We start from the raw sequence: 15,284 nt of genomic DNA on the forward strand, positions 1-15,284 counted from the left end.
GAAAGTAGGATTCGTCACGTCATCACTGAACAATCGGATTGACTACATTTGGGAACCTCTTTAGATGGACATTTCCAAATATAGGCCTTAAGTTGTCAAAGTTTTCAGTTCTGTTAGGATAGGTACACAGGTAATTCTTGGTAATTCTGGACAGAGGCAGACTGTGTTTTCTACCCGGCTTCTTTAGGGTCTGTAAACACATTAGGAATGTCACCAGAACTGATATTTACAACACCTTTTGATAGCAAAAATGTGCTGCTTCTGCAAAATCTCAACCCCCTCTGATTGATAGGAAAGGCAGTAAGAGTCAGGCACAGGAGTATCAGTACGAAAAAATCCAATATGCAAACAATGCTATCATTCTTTTCAGACAGAGGGAAGGAGTTCTTCTTATTTAGTGAGGCATCTAAAAGTCTGGGATGTACATGTGTTAAAATAATTTAAGGTCACTCAGCCTTACTTTGACATCTATGGTATGTTGGTTAACACAGTCACCTTGTACACTAAAGATCCTTAGTTTGAGACCAGGAGGAGACACAAACCCAGCCTCAGGAGACCTAAACTAGTGTCAGTTCCAAGCCCGGATAAACAGAACATTTGGTACACGTGTACCACAACTGTACCAAATGTGGTGAACCCAGCTGTTATAAAGGAGCAATGTTATGTTTAAATTTATGGAACAACCATTTTTTCTTACAAATTATTAACAGCAGTCAATTCAATTCATATTAAATTATAAAGTGTCACATCACTACAGCAGTTGCAACAAGGCTCTTCATATAGTACAATAAAGACTCTACGATAATCCAGTAAACAATAATTAGCCACCTTGTACCACCACAGCACACATGGAAGATTCTGTTGTTTAACTCTGCTTCTAACATACAGTTATTGTTTGGTAATGAGCGGCATCAGGGGAGAGCGTTCAGTCGTAATAGTTAACTGATTATTCAGCATGCATTAGCATCTAATGCTAACTATGATTTTAGGTTTTCTTATTTTTTCATTTAACAAGACTTGATATTTATTTTATTATCGTTACGAGAATTGCAAAACAGGGCGAGAGGCAGGGTACACCCTGGACAGGTCACCAGTCTGTCACACAACGATTCACACTCTCATTCACACCTATGGACAACTTGGATTATCCAATCAACCTATCCCCACAAGCTGCATGTCTTTGGACGGTGGGAGGAAGCCGGAGTACCCGGAGGGAACCCACACAAACACAGGGAGAACATGCAAACTCCACACAGAAAGACCCTGGCCTGATGGAGGAATTGAACTCAGGACCTTCTTGCTGTGCAGCAACAGTGCTAACCACTGTGCCACCGTGCTGCTATTTGTAAGATAAATAAATAAATTTGCACCTCTTTAGCTTTCTGACACTCTGGATTGCCCTCTGCTGCACCCCTGGCTGTATTGCACCCAGTTTGCATGCAGCTGGAATAACAGGAGGTGGAACACCTCTCCTTAGTTGGCTCTATCCACAGTTTCTCTGCCAGCATCATTCACAGCGTGAATATCATAAATCCCGCCTTGCTGTTATTTTGATTGGTTTATCCAAAAGCTGAACCATTTTGAAATGACAGTGCTGTATAGCGAAAAAAAACAAAGAGTCTGTGCTGAGGGTGCTGTTTTGAGCTATGGACTTTGAGAGAGCTGTCAGAGCTGAGATTCATAAATGCTCAGCTAAGCTAAGCTAACCACCTGCTGGCTTTAGCTTTTTTTATTGAACAACAGACTGCTGTCCTCATCTCATCTAACTGCTGCCAAGAAAAAAAGCTAATTTGCGTGTTTCCCAAAATGTTCTTTTAACTTGTACTCCGCCGCTGTAAACCTTTTACAGAGTTCCAGTTATAGACACGCAACTTAGGCAAGCATTTGTGGATCTGTGGTCTGAAAGCTGCCGTGTTTTAACTAGTTCTACAACATCTTTTAACACAGCAGACTTGAGTGTCTGTTATGAAACTTTCAAAAGCAACATAAAAACTGTCCTCTAGTCAGCCTCGGCTAATAAGCTGCCTTTGACTTTATTTCACAGGCCACTCTATCAGCTTGGTTTCTGTGATGTTTTGGGCAGCTTGTTTGCTGGTGCTCTGCTGAAGGATTACCTTCTCTTTTTTTTCTTTCCCTCCGCTGGGAGAGTAAACAGAGATGGGCAAAAGAGACAGAAAAGGAATTATCCCATACTTTTGTCTCTGCTGTGAGGCATTGAACAGCAATAATGACTTGATGTGGAGGCAGATAAATGCATTTAATAGATCCATATATCGGGAGAAAGACAGACAGACGGGGCAAGAAAAAGAATTAGAAAGCCTTCTTTTCTGGGCCCAGCTGAAGCCTGGGAAATAGCTCAGAGCCTTTCAGAAGGGACATGATTTATTTAAACTAGTTTACATGAGGGAGCAACATCACGCAGCTCACCACTCTTCTAATTCGGCCTTAAAAAAAGAAAAAAAAGGGGGAAGATGGGCAGTAGGGAAACCTTTTTTTCTCAATTGCTCAAAATAAAGACGTACAATCCCCACTTTTTAAGTCTGCAGCTCCAGCGTCACGTCGTTCTCCCCCAAAATGATTTCCTTTACACTTGTCAAGCATGATCGAATTAAGCCGGACTACCAGGAGAATACAATGAAAACAACAAGAATGCAGAGATGACAGAAGGAACTGCTAAAACATGACAGGCTAACAGATACGAGAGGAGTCAAGGAAACGTGAATGAAAAAGCGGTTTGAAACTGCCTCAGGTTTTGGTGTGAGTGGCTGCTGAAGTAAAATCTCATCATCCAGTATAGATTTAGCTTCTTGCAAATTCCAAAACAAACATATATAGTAGCAGATGCCAGCCATAAATGTGGCAAATGTGCATCCATCTGTTAATAGATTACTTTTTCACATTCTGATTGCTCTCCAGCATCAATTTTTATACAGATCTAAGAAAAGATCCACCCTTAAAACACTATCAGGAGGATTTTCTGTCATAGTGGTGGATATGCATATTAGGCTTCGAATAGTGTGGTTCGTGTATGTATAGGTAATGCTTATACTGCCTCTTTGATGCCTTGTGTACAAGTCTAGTACTATGAAGCCAGTTATCAGCTCACAAAGTTAATCCAAGGTTTCTGATGTAGGTATAGTTGAGTCATCAAAGGGGTGGAGCTGAAAACACCTGACCAATCACAAAGATCAGTGTAGCTGATTTAGAAAAATATGAAAGGATTACACACATCTGATGGATCTGATGGATTTTAAGTGAGTATTCTAATCAATTATTTTTAAAAGTAAAGTAAGTTAAATATGAAAACTGATTTAAAATTAGTCACCATGTAAATTGGATGTAAAGTCCATAAGTACAAGTAGGTGCTCTTTTTTTAAGATCATATATTAATCTTATGAAAGAGTAAAACTGCTGTGAACGTTTTGCAGCCAACAGGAAAAAAAATTATAAGGTTGCCTCTAAAAATATCTTATTGATCATCAGGGAAATGTGAATTATGCTAGATGCTGTTGGCAAACTCTGTTCTGAAAGATCTTTCTGGAAAGGTGATGCTAATTTTCAGAAATGTGATTGGTCGGTAGGCAACAGTTTTATAGCTTGCCTTCAAGACCTTGAAAAGGACAAAATCATTGACCGCCTTACATATCACCGCCTTTACCCAGGGGATGCCATACCCTGCATTTACGGACTTCCTAAGATCCACAAAGAAGGTGTCCCACTCAGACCCATTGTCAGTCGCATAAACTCAACAACTTACAACATTTCGAAACACCTTACTACCATCCTAGCGCCTCTTGTGGGGAACACCCCACATCACATCAAGAACTCCACCGACTTCACCGACAAGGTCCAGAAACGTACCCTGGATCCAGATGAAACCATGGTGTCCTTTGATGTAGTCTCTCTCTTCACTTGCATACCCACAACGGAGGTAGTGGAGACTGTCAGAAAACGACTACAAGAAGACAGCTCCTTGGAAGACAGGACCAACTTCACACCCGATCAGATTTGCACACTGTTAGACCTCTGGCTCACCACTACATATTTCAAATACAACAAGGGTTTCTACAGACAAAAACATGGCTGTGCCATGGGCTCCCCCGTGTCACCTATTGTAACCAACCTTTACATGGAAGAAGTGGAAAGAAAGGCTCTTGGCTCTTTCAAAGGGAGAGTACCCAGCCACTGGTACAGATATGTAGACGACACCTGGGTCAAAATCAAAACACAAGAAGTGGAATCCTTCACTGCGCACATTAACGCTGTGGATAAAAACATCAAGTTCACCAGGGAAGACACAAAGGATAACTGTTTGCCTTTCCTGGACTGCGCTGTGCACATTGAAGAGAATGGCAACCTCAACACTGAAGTTTACCAGAAGCCCACACACACGGACCAGTACCTCCTCTTTGACTCCCATCACCCTCTGGAACACAAACTTGGAGTAATTAGGACCCTACACCACCGGGCAGAACATGTTCCCTCTAAGCCTGAAGGGAAAAAGAAGGACACACACATGCACTTAAAACATGCGGTTATCCTAATTGGGCGTTCATAAAGTCAGCAAAGAGGCACAGAAAAGAAGATCAGACACCAGCGAGGGAGGATAAGAAAGACAGTCGCAACAACATTGTCATCCCCTATGTAGCCGGTGTATCAGAGAAACTCAGGAGGGTTTTCTCCAAGCACGACATCCCAGTGCATTACAGACCCAGCAACACGCTCAGACAGAATCTGGTTCACCCGAAAGACAAAACTCCAAAACACAAACTTAACAATGTGGTGTATGCTGTACAGTGCAGCGAGGAATGCCCAGACCTCTACATTGGAGAGACCAAACAGCCACTTCACAAGTGCATGGCACAACATAGAAGAGCCACCTCCACAGGACAAGACTCAGCTGTCCATCTGCATCTTAAGGATAAAGGACACTCTTTCGAGGATGCCAATGTTCACATTTTGGACAGAGAGGTCAGATGGTTTGAAAGAGGAGTGAAAGAAGCCATCTATGTCCACTGTGAGCGAACGTCTTTGAACGTTTACGACACCAACTGTCTGCCATCTATAATCCAGTTTGGAGATCCCTTCCCAGACGCCTTAACACCCACTCACACCCTGGGCCATCTGACCTCAGGAAATCACATGATAGGGTGGGGCCAGGTTTCACAATGAGCTCACCCGAAACCCTGGCTGATTGTTTTCACACCTTGGCTCATGTGATTAGGTAGAGGATCATCAGGGGGTCCTTTGTCCCTCTTTGGACAAAGGACCCCCTGATCTCAGATAACGTTGGTCAACCCAACGTTATCTGAATAAGTTGAAATCCTGCTTTGTAGTGCATGCCTCTGGGCGCTGCAGCAAGCCCAAGAATAGTTAATTAGGGATTATTATTAGCTGTGAGTCAGGTTAAAAGTCCAAGAATAAATCTATGGAGATGGAAAGAAGAATATTAGGTTTCTGTTAAACTACCACAAGATGAGAGATTATGGCCATAAAATAGTTTTATATATATTTTAAGGGGTTTAAGAGAACATGAAAAGAACATAGGATTAGGGTTAATGGTTAAATTAGTATACTCTCTGTATTGATTGCATTTTGGGTACATTTGAGCCAAAAGATTCCAAAATAGAAACAAAACCGTAGTTTTTTTAAATTTTGCAATATAACAACAGTCATGCCCATTGTTATTATACATCATAGCCAATTTACAATGGTACCTCTCTCAGAGGTAAGAAAGAAAGAAAGAACTGGAGCGGCAGACGGGTAACTCAGATTAATCCAGATTTGTGGTTGTAGATATCCCCGTCACACAATTTTTAAAAAATTTACATAACTGTAAGTTTACATGTCATTCACAGTATTATCCAACCCAATAACTGTGTAATGTTTCTGTTGCTCTGTAGTTTTCAAAGTTTAAAGTCTGAACAAAATATCTCCTGTATTATAAAGCTCCAAGAGCTTTTCCCCTGCCACAGCCAGTGCCCCAGTGAGCTGGAAGCCATACACATTTTCTCTAGGTTTTTCATCTTTGTAGGATCTTATGTAACCTTGAAACACTGATAATATTCTCCTGCATCCACCTTGGGTTTAACAAAAACTTAGGTAGTGCCTTGCCTCATGGGAATCGCATTATCCTTGATTTGTGAATAATTATGGCAGTCTTAGCCTTTGCTGTATCTCAATGGGAGCATGGTTTTTAATTGCTGGAATAGCCCTTTAATGATTTTAAGGGCACTGTTTGGTGCTTGTGAGCTCCCGTTGTTTTCTAGTTCATTTTGTTCCTGCGTGGTGTTAAGTTATTTCTCACACAGGTAGAAACATCTGCAGTAAAAGTGTCAGCTTTCGGCGTCAGTCCTCGGAGCAGGCAGGGGTTCCAATTTCTCAAACGTCAGTTTCAATTCACCAGATTGCACAGCACAGAGCTGCACAGCCACAATACGTGTACCTGTTTCCTGTCGGGGCTTGACTCATGCTTTTTTCCCCCACTAATCCAGCTGCTGTTGTAATCCGTCTCTCCATCCAAATGTAAAATGCGTGATTTGTGAAACTGCAGATGGATGCAGAGGCGATTCCACTCAAAGGGAAGATAACCGAACAGGCAGACAATGCTTGCAAAGGAATAATGACACACTGGTGATATGGTGTGCTGTGCTGTTGACACACACTGTCTTTCACTCCGACAAGCCCACAACCAGCAGACAGACACATGTGTAAACACACACAACAGGCTTTCCCACTAATTATCCTCTTTTTTGTATCAGTGCGACTAAGCCTGATTGTACCTCTGCATGATAAATGCTCCTGTCTAAACTGCTCTTCTCTTAACTCGAGTCTTAACTGGGTACTTCTGTCAGCTGGTTTAATTAGTGGACTGGGTGTTTGCTTGTGGATACAACTACAAAGAGAGTCCTCACTAAGACGGATCTGACCAGTCTTAAAGCTGCCATAACTGGCAGTTTTGGAATAATAGAGATTGACATGACTGTGAAATGCGTAGGTGTTGCCACAGCTTGATGGGTTATTTATTTTAGAAATAAATTTACTTACTAAATTTACTTTTCTGGTTAAATATTATGGCGCTATTAATAGTGCAGTAATAGTGAGCCATATCTTAATGATCTTTTGGGCTTCATAGTTGAGTTCGCGGATGACACCACAGTGGTTGGACTCATCTCAAGGGGGGATGAGTCGGACTACAGAGATGAGGTCAACAGACTGACTGAGTGGTGTTCAGTTAACAACCTCCAACTGAACACCACGGAAACTAAAGAACTTATCTTGGACTTCAGGAAGGGCAGAGCAGACCCGGCCCCACTTTACATTCATGGGAACTGTGTGGAGAGGGTACACTCCATGAGGTTTCTGGGCGTGCAGATCTCTGATGACCTCTCCTGGACTGCAAATACTAGAGCGGTGGTTAAAAAGGCCCAGCAGCGTCTCCACTTTCTGAGAATGCTCAGGAGGAACAACCTGGAGGAGAGGCTGCTGGTGACATTTTACAGAGCCACCATAGAGAGCATCCTAACGTACGGCATAACAACATGGTATGCAGGGTGCTCAGCTGCGGACAGGAAAGTACTGCAGAGGGTCATCAACACAGCCCAGAAGATCACTGGCTGCTCTCTGCCCAGCCTGGAGGTCACTGCAAACTCTCGGTACCTCAGCAGAGCTGGCAATATCATCAAGGACCACTCTCACCCCAGCAACCAACTGTTTGAACTATTACCGTCAGGCCGACGGTACAGGTCACATAAAACCAGGACAAACAGATTCAGGGATAGCTTCTTTCCCAGAGCTACCACCGTAGTAAATGAGCACAAAAACAATTGAACCTATTCCATACTGTCACTGTCATTATATTAATGCTGCTATCCTGTATATATTGTACATACTATTGTTTGAGTACTTACGATTGTTTTTTTGTACTTTTTATATTTTACATTTATATTTATTATTGAAACTTCCACCAAGGGAGTGGCACTCCAATTTCATTGTACTCTGTACAATGACAATAAAGGCTATTCTATTCATAAAGGCTATTCTATTGAGAGGACAACAGAAAACAGTGGGATGGTCTGCCGTTTGGCACAATGTTTGCCCGCCGAAACAGGTAAGCTATAGCAGTGCCTCACTAGCCCACACTTTCATGCCTTGATCTTTTCAGTGGGTGCTTCACACAGAGCCTGCACTATGATGACCAGTGACCTCCTGACCCAGTATGAACCTTCCAGATCCCTCAGGTCATCTGGATCTGGTCTTTTATCAGTTCCCAGAGTCAGAACCAGACACGGAGAAGCTGCATTCAGCTTTTATGCTCCTTATATCTGGAACAAACTCCCAGAAAGCCTCAGATCAGCTGAAACACTCAGTTTATTTAAATCCAGGTTGAAGACTCACCTGTTCTCAGCTGCATTTGAATAAAGCACCAAATCCGCACTTTTAAGCTTAAATTTCAAAACTAGCATTTTAACTACTGATTTTATCTACTGTTCTGATTTTATCTGTTTTGATTTTATATACTGTTTTGTTTGTTTGTTTGTTAATTAGTTAGTTTTTTTGTTTGCTTGTTTTAATCAATTTTAAATCATGCTTTTCATTTGTTTTTGTTTCTAATGTCTCTGTAAAGCACTTTGAATCACCTTGTTGTTGAATTGTGCTATACAAATAAACTTGCCTTGCCTTGCCTTGCCTATATCTTGTTGTTGTGATAATACCAATATAACTTTTACATGATATAAAAGTGTACTCATTGATATAGCCATGCTTTATTATTCCCTAGCACACACAACCCCATAAGCCCAGACAGACAGTTTTTATTTTTCTATTTCCCTAACCTTTGTTGTGGGAAGTTATTTATTAATTTTTTTCATGCTCTACCCCACTCTGCTTGGATCAGCAGGGAAGTGTCTCCTGGAGGACGAGCTATGAAGGGTGTTTCTCTTGTCCGTCCCCCTGACTAGATGAAGATTTTTAAAGGTTTAAAATTTTGTGCCTCTTTTCTAATTTTTAAAAAATATTTTCTATTAAAGATTTAAAAAACATAAGAACAGAGACGTATTAACACGGTGTATTGAAATTAGTGAACCCAGTCACTGGAGGGCTACAAGTTAGTGTACAAGTCAGTCCACTCCTAGTTGCTGTCCCAAGCCTGGATAAATGGAGAAGGTTGATTGATTAGATAGGCAAAGGTTGAAATGGAAAGGATGTGCAGCAGCTTAGGGTGATTAAGGTTAGAGAGCCATGAGAGTGTTGATGGAGAAGTACAGAGAAGGTTAGAATGAGTTTAACTGTGTTTTGTGGATCTAGAGAACGCACATGATACTGTCCAAAGGAAGAAACTGTTGTACTGCATTAGGAAGTGGCAGTGAGGGCTGTGCAGGAGTGACAGATGGGTTCAAGGAGCCTGGAGAGGTGGAGGTATACTCTGTGGGGAAGAGGAATGAAAATCTGTAGAAGCAAGACAGAATAGATGTCTGTGAATAAGAGGGAGACAGATGTAATGGTGATGCTACAAGGAGTAGATGTAGAAGTAGTACAGTTTAAATACCTGGGGTCAACCATCCAAAGCAATGGACAATAGAGAAGAGAGGTGAAGAGGAGAGTGCAAGAGAGTGCAAGCAGGGTGGAGATGAGTATCGGGGGTGATTTAAGACTGAATGATAGCAGCAAGAGTGAAAGGGAAGATTTACAAGATGGTAGTGAGACTTGCTGTGATGTATGGTTCAGAGATGGTGGCACTGACAACAAGATACGAGTCAGATATGGAAGTGGATAGTTGAAGATATTAAGATTTTCACTGGCAGTGACCAGGATAGACAAGATTAGAAATAACGACATCAGCTCAGGTTCTGCTGATGCAGGTTGGAGACAAAGTTGGTAAGGAACGGCTGAGAAGGTTTGGACATGTGCAGTAGAGGGATAGTGGATATAGAGGATAGTGGATATAAAGGGAGTTTTTCCTTCCCACTGTCACTTACTCATAGGGGGTCATATGATTGTTGAGTTTTTATCTTTATGTATTATTGTAGGGTTGTAGGGTACCTTGTGGTGACTGTTGTTGTGATTTGGCACTGTGTAAATAAAATTGCCCTCCAGGCAGGAGGGTCGGTGTGACGGAGAAGAATGCTAAGGATAGGATGAGATGGAGGCAAAAGAACCACTGTGGTGCCCCCTAAAGGGGGAAACTAGAAGAAGAAGAAGTGTAAAGTTGAAATTAGCTCTTTGTTTCTTTAAATGTTCAAGCTACCCTAAAAAGTATAGAAAACTTTTATGCTTGTTCCACGAGTTCACCAATCAGTCCCACACCAGAAAACAGTAAAAAGATCAAGACACAGTAGAGCTCTACCTTTGCAGGTCCCACAGGCAATGAGTCAAATTGAATTTAAAAAGCAATTATAAGACATCTAAGGGAAAAGCACCTCTTTTCCTTCTGAGTGCTTCGACCCTCTGATCTTATTTATTCCCTATTGTTTTTCTCTAATTCTGTTTTTTCACATTTTTCCACCCCAGTAAAGCGCAAGATTTGATTATTTTCCATTAATTATCAAGGCTCTTTTGTATGTTTTTTTTGTTTTTTTTTAATTCTTGAAATATCTTCTTCTGTTCGCTTTTTGTCCTTTTAGTTTAGGCTACTTTATGTGCAAATTCCCAATAATTACAAGCACAGAAACCTTTTTCATGTCAGGTCTTCACAAATGGGTTCCCGCTGGGTTAAAGAGGTAATCAAGATGGCTCGAGTGCATTAATCTGTCAACTTCTGTGACAAACAGCTACAAGGATAGTATATTTTATCTTTCAGTGACTGGATTTGAAATTGCATGAAGTGGGGGAAAAAGCCGTGCCTGAAAGTCTTTCATTGATTGCTGAATGTATTTTGAAAAAAGAAACTGTCACTTTTTTGTACCCCCATTTTTTTCTCTCCCATTGCTACCTTTTGAAGGATAGATGAGGTTTTTTGGAAATAATTCCCCCAAGCAGGGGAGCTGCTGTGTTTAGACATCCTTTTCCCCAAGCTATCCACATCAGCCCCTGTTAACTGCCAGTCCTTATCTCTCATTCTGTCCTGCCTTCTCTCTCCATCTCTCACCCACCCTGCCTCCCTCCCACTCTGCCTCCTCCTCCCTTATCTCCCGCTTGGACCATTCTTTCCACTCTCATCCGCTCTATTTCTGTTTCCTTGCTCGTCTAGCTCCCTCCGGTTTGCCCGGCTTCTCGCTTTAACCCCAATCTCGATGCACCTATGCATTTAACCCCCACTTTTCTCTCTGCATCCCACCCACAATATAGGTATCTCTGGGGAAACTCTTCACACATGAACCCTGAAAAGCATTGGGAGAATGTAGTTGAGACATTGTCTGTAGCTGTCCGGTTGAACCTGTAGCACAGGCATCAAACTGACTTCATGCTATGGAGCTGACAGGTTAAAGACTTTTTAACATTCTGGCATACGTGACTCAAATATCAGGGTTGCAGTGCATGGGTGAAAAACGAGCCAGTCATTGCTATCACAGCAGGAAATATTCCATCCGTCTCTTCATTATTCACTGCAAAACCTTCTGATATTCAGATATCAGTGATGGAGTAGGAATCCTCCAATTTTTGAGATATAATGGAAGATTTTCATTGTCTATGAAAATAACTCTCTACTATCAGTAATCAATCAATCAAACGGAAAACAGATTTACTTCTTAGTCTTTTGGAGTTTGAAGAAGAAAATTAATAATACTGGAAATCACTGATAGCTTTGTAGAGTTGAGATTTACTTTTTATTAAAGGAAAGGACTGAACAGAAGGCAACAGAGGGAACGTAAAAGATCGATCCATTCATTCTCTTCCACTTATCAGACTGTGGAGCGTACCCCAGTTACTGTAGGGGATGAGGCAACAGTGATTTTAGTTCAGCAAAGAAAAATATCTAAGATGACAAAGGTAAGAGTTCCCACACCATTTACACAACGTTATTGGCACTAATAACATTCCTCCTCCCTTCAGTCCCAACCAGTCATGGCAGATGGCTGCCCCTTCCTCTGGTTCTGTCAGGAATTTTTCCTTCCCACTGTCACCAAATGCTTTCTGATTGACTGGGTTTTTTCTGTATTACGGTAGGGTCTTTACCTTACAGTATAAAGTGCCTTGAGGTGACTGTTGTTGTGATTTGGCGCTATATAAATAAATCTGAAGAAAAATGTTAGATCATTTAAAAGAACGTCATAAACTGTCAAGTGTGACATAGGTTGCTATGGTTGCAACAAGTTGGTCAAGTTTCACTATGTAAAGTTACAGAAAGGTTCAAACCTCATCTGGCATTAAAATCAGCACAACAACTGTATTCTGGGGGCTTCACAGCATGAGCAGTTCCTGTAGGTAGCCCACTACTTTTGTCCTTATTGCAGATTTAGGTGAAGCAGATAAACGCTGTGGCTTTTTGATGAAAGAAAGTAAGTAGGACATACACAACCCTCTCAGACTCTAGTTGTGGAGCAGATGGAGACTCGAGACTTGAGCAGCTCAGGTGAGATAGGGAGGATGGATGATATATGAAAGGCAGATTGACAGAAGAGCTAAGAGTTTTTAAGCACAGGGAACAGAGACCGTTAGGCCTGGAAAAGATTGGCAGGAAGGCTATCGGATCAGAGTGAGTGGAGAATGGAATGGAAATTTTATTTATGTTGCACTTTCCATTACCCATAAACTCAATGTGCCTTAAATAATGGTGTCAATCTATTTTCTTAAATGCTTATCCAGCCAAGAGGGTCTGAAGCCAGCCCTAACTGATACTGTGCTAGAGGGCTACTAGGTCACCAGAGCATCACACGGGCAAGCAGAGAGGCACACAACCATTCACGCTTTCACATCCACACCTAAGACCAGTTTAGAATCATTAATTGTATACCTGTCTGTGGATGTTAGGAGTGAAAACAAACACAGACATGCACAGACAGTATTTAACCACTGACCTAGGGGGATATGAAGATTAAAAGTTTGTTTCTGATTATAGAAACAGTTGTGATTGAACTCAAGTCAGCAGGAAACTTGTTCCAGAGAGTAGAATCATTGTAGCTCAGAGAAATCTCAACAGATTTGGATCTAATTCTGGGTACGGCTGAAAGACTTTTGCTTGAAGAGCTGAGAGGCCTAATCGTGATTTATAGACCATTAAAAAGATTTTAAAGGAAATTTTTCGAGCTGTCCTACTGATTTATTTATTAGACAATCCTTAAAAGAAGAAGTTGCAGTGGTCTAACTCTTTGTGGAGATGATTCATATACATTTTTACATTAGTAAAAGGCTCTGATGATGTGATTTTGCAAAATAATATCAAAGTTCCTGAGTTGCAAACTTTTATTTTAATAGAATAATACTAATTTATATCTAGGTTCTTAAACCAATTAGAAGAAAATCTCAGTCTTGTCTCCTTTAAGCTCTCAAAAAGCTCATCCCTACAGTAAACAGTTTGTTTACTGAGATTATCAGAAGCATAAAGAATAAAAATGGGAAGAAATGGCTAGACTCAATGCAATATATCTCTGCCAACCATCATATATTGTGTTTTTGCAAATTTGACAATAGAGCCAACAATAATGCCTTCAAATAGTGCTTTAGCTTAGCATAAAGACAGCAAATGGGTTGAATTTTATTTATGTATCTCCAAAAACAGTTGCCTCAATGCACTTCATATTGTAAGGTAAAGCTCCTACAAGAATTGTAGGGAAAACTACATCAGATGACACAACCCCCCCCACCACCACCACCACCAAGAATGTGGCGACAGTGGGAATGAAAAACTCCTATTTAAAGGAAAGAAACCAGGCTTAGGGAGGATTCAGCCAAATGCAATGACAAGTTGTGGGTGAGAGGAGGAAGACAGGACAAACACCACTGTGTGGAACAGAAACAAATATTAATTATAACTAATGATGTAATGCTGAGTGGCGTGTAAATACATAGTGAGTGAAAAAGATGAGCGAAAAAGAAAAACTCATCATGGAAAGTCCATCCTTTCGATGATAGTCGCAGGGGGCGCTGGAGCCTATCCCAGCTGTCATAGGGCGAGAGGTGGGGTACACCGTGGACAGGTCACCAGTCTGTTCTGTCGCAGGGCTAACACATAGAGACATAGGCTGTATCCTAATTCAGGGTCTGCAGCCTTAAAGTATGCAGCCTTAACGGTCCACAAGGGCCGCGTACTCAAAGACCACTAAGGCCGGAAGTGTGAGGCTTGTGAAATGGGACGGTCTAGTCTCCGTCGCGCTGCCCAGGTTGCCTAGCAACCATGATACTAACAGCTGGAAACGTTTCATACAGCATTATTTGACAGAAATGAAGGAGAAAATCTTTTGTTCATTTGTTTGTTTGTTTCTACATGAGCTTCGATTTGATAAGTATCTGAGGCTGAGACCACAGGACTGAAATCATGATTACTGGGCTTCATTTCTGTACTGAACAATCATTTTAAGATTAGCTAGTAAATAACAAATAGCTAATGTTGTTCATGAGACTAAAGTCATCTCACTTTGGTAATGTAAATATAATATGGCCAATATTAAAGTTATTATTTCAATCATTATTAGTTATTACAGCAGTGAATGACTCTGTTTCAATTACTGAGCTTCAGTAAGGATTCAAGCTGCATTTATTTATATTTCCTGTCACCTTAAATCTTCACTCAAAGACATGTTCCTTCGACACTGTATATATAAATGTATTATATATAAGAGACAAATATTGTTCTTTTAATATGTTGGCATTACTAAATTTCTCTCAGTGCTTACTTTAAATATCCATGAAATCATCACATTCTCTGTAAGATTAAGGTCAACTATTGAACGGCGTATATTTTAAAGTAAAGGCTTTAAAACCAAGTTAGTACTAACATCACTAATGTCACATAACTTTGCCGACATGTGGCCAACAGTAATGTTTTAATGTTCTTCGTTATTAAACATTTGCACATAAATAAGTGACATAATATTCAGTACTTACTTTTAAAAGTTTACTCTTTGGGCGCCCCTCTTCCGCCTTTTTTTTTTTTTGGCAAAATTATCCACACCCACTGCCGGGCTATGCATTCTGGGATATGTTGGGCCACGAAGTATCTACCACCACATCCTTAAAATTTAGGGAAATGAAGGATACATTTGAGGGCTGCATTTCGAGCGGCCTTTGAATTGGGACAGCCTTCGCCGCGTCGCTGTGACGTAATCGGCCTTAAAATGCGGCCTTTAAGGCTGCAGACCCTGAATTGGGATACAGCCATAGACAACCATTCGCACTCACATTCACTC

The sequence above is a fragment of the Aulonocara stuartgranti genome (assembly GCF_965226115.1).
Source record: "Aulonocara stuartgranti genome assembly, chromosome: 23".
In the NCBI taxonomy this organism is placed as follows: domain Eukaryota; kingdom Metazoa; phylum Chordata; class Actinopteri; order Cichliformes; family Cichlidae; genus Aulonocara; species Aulonocara stuartgranti.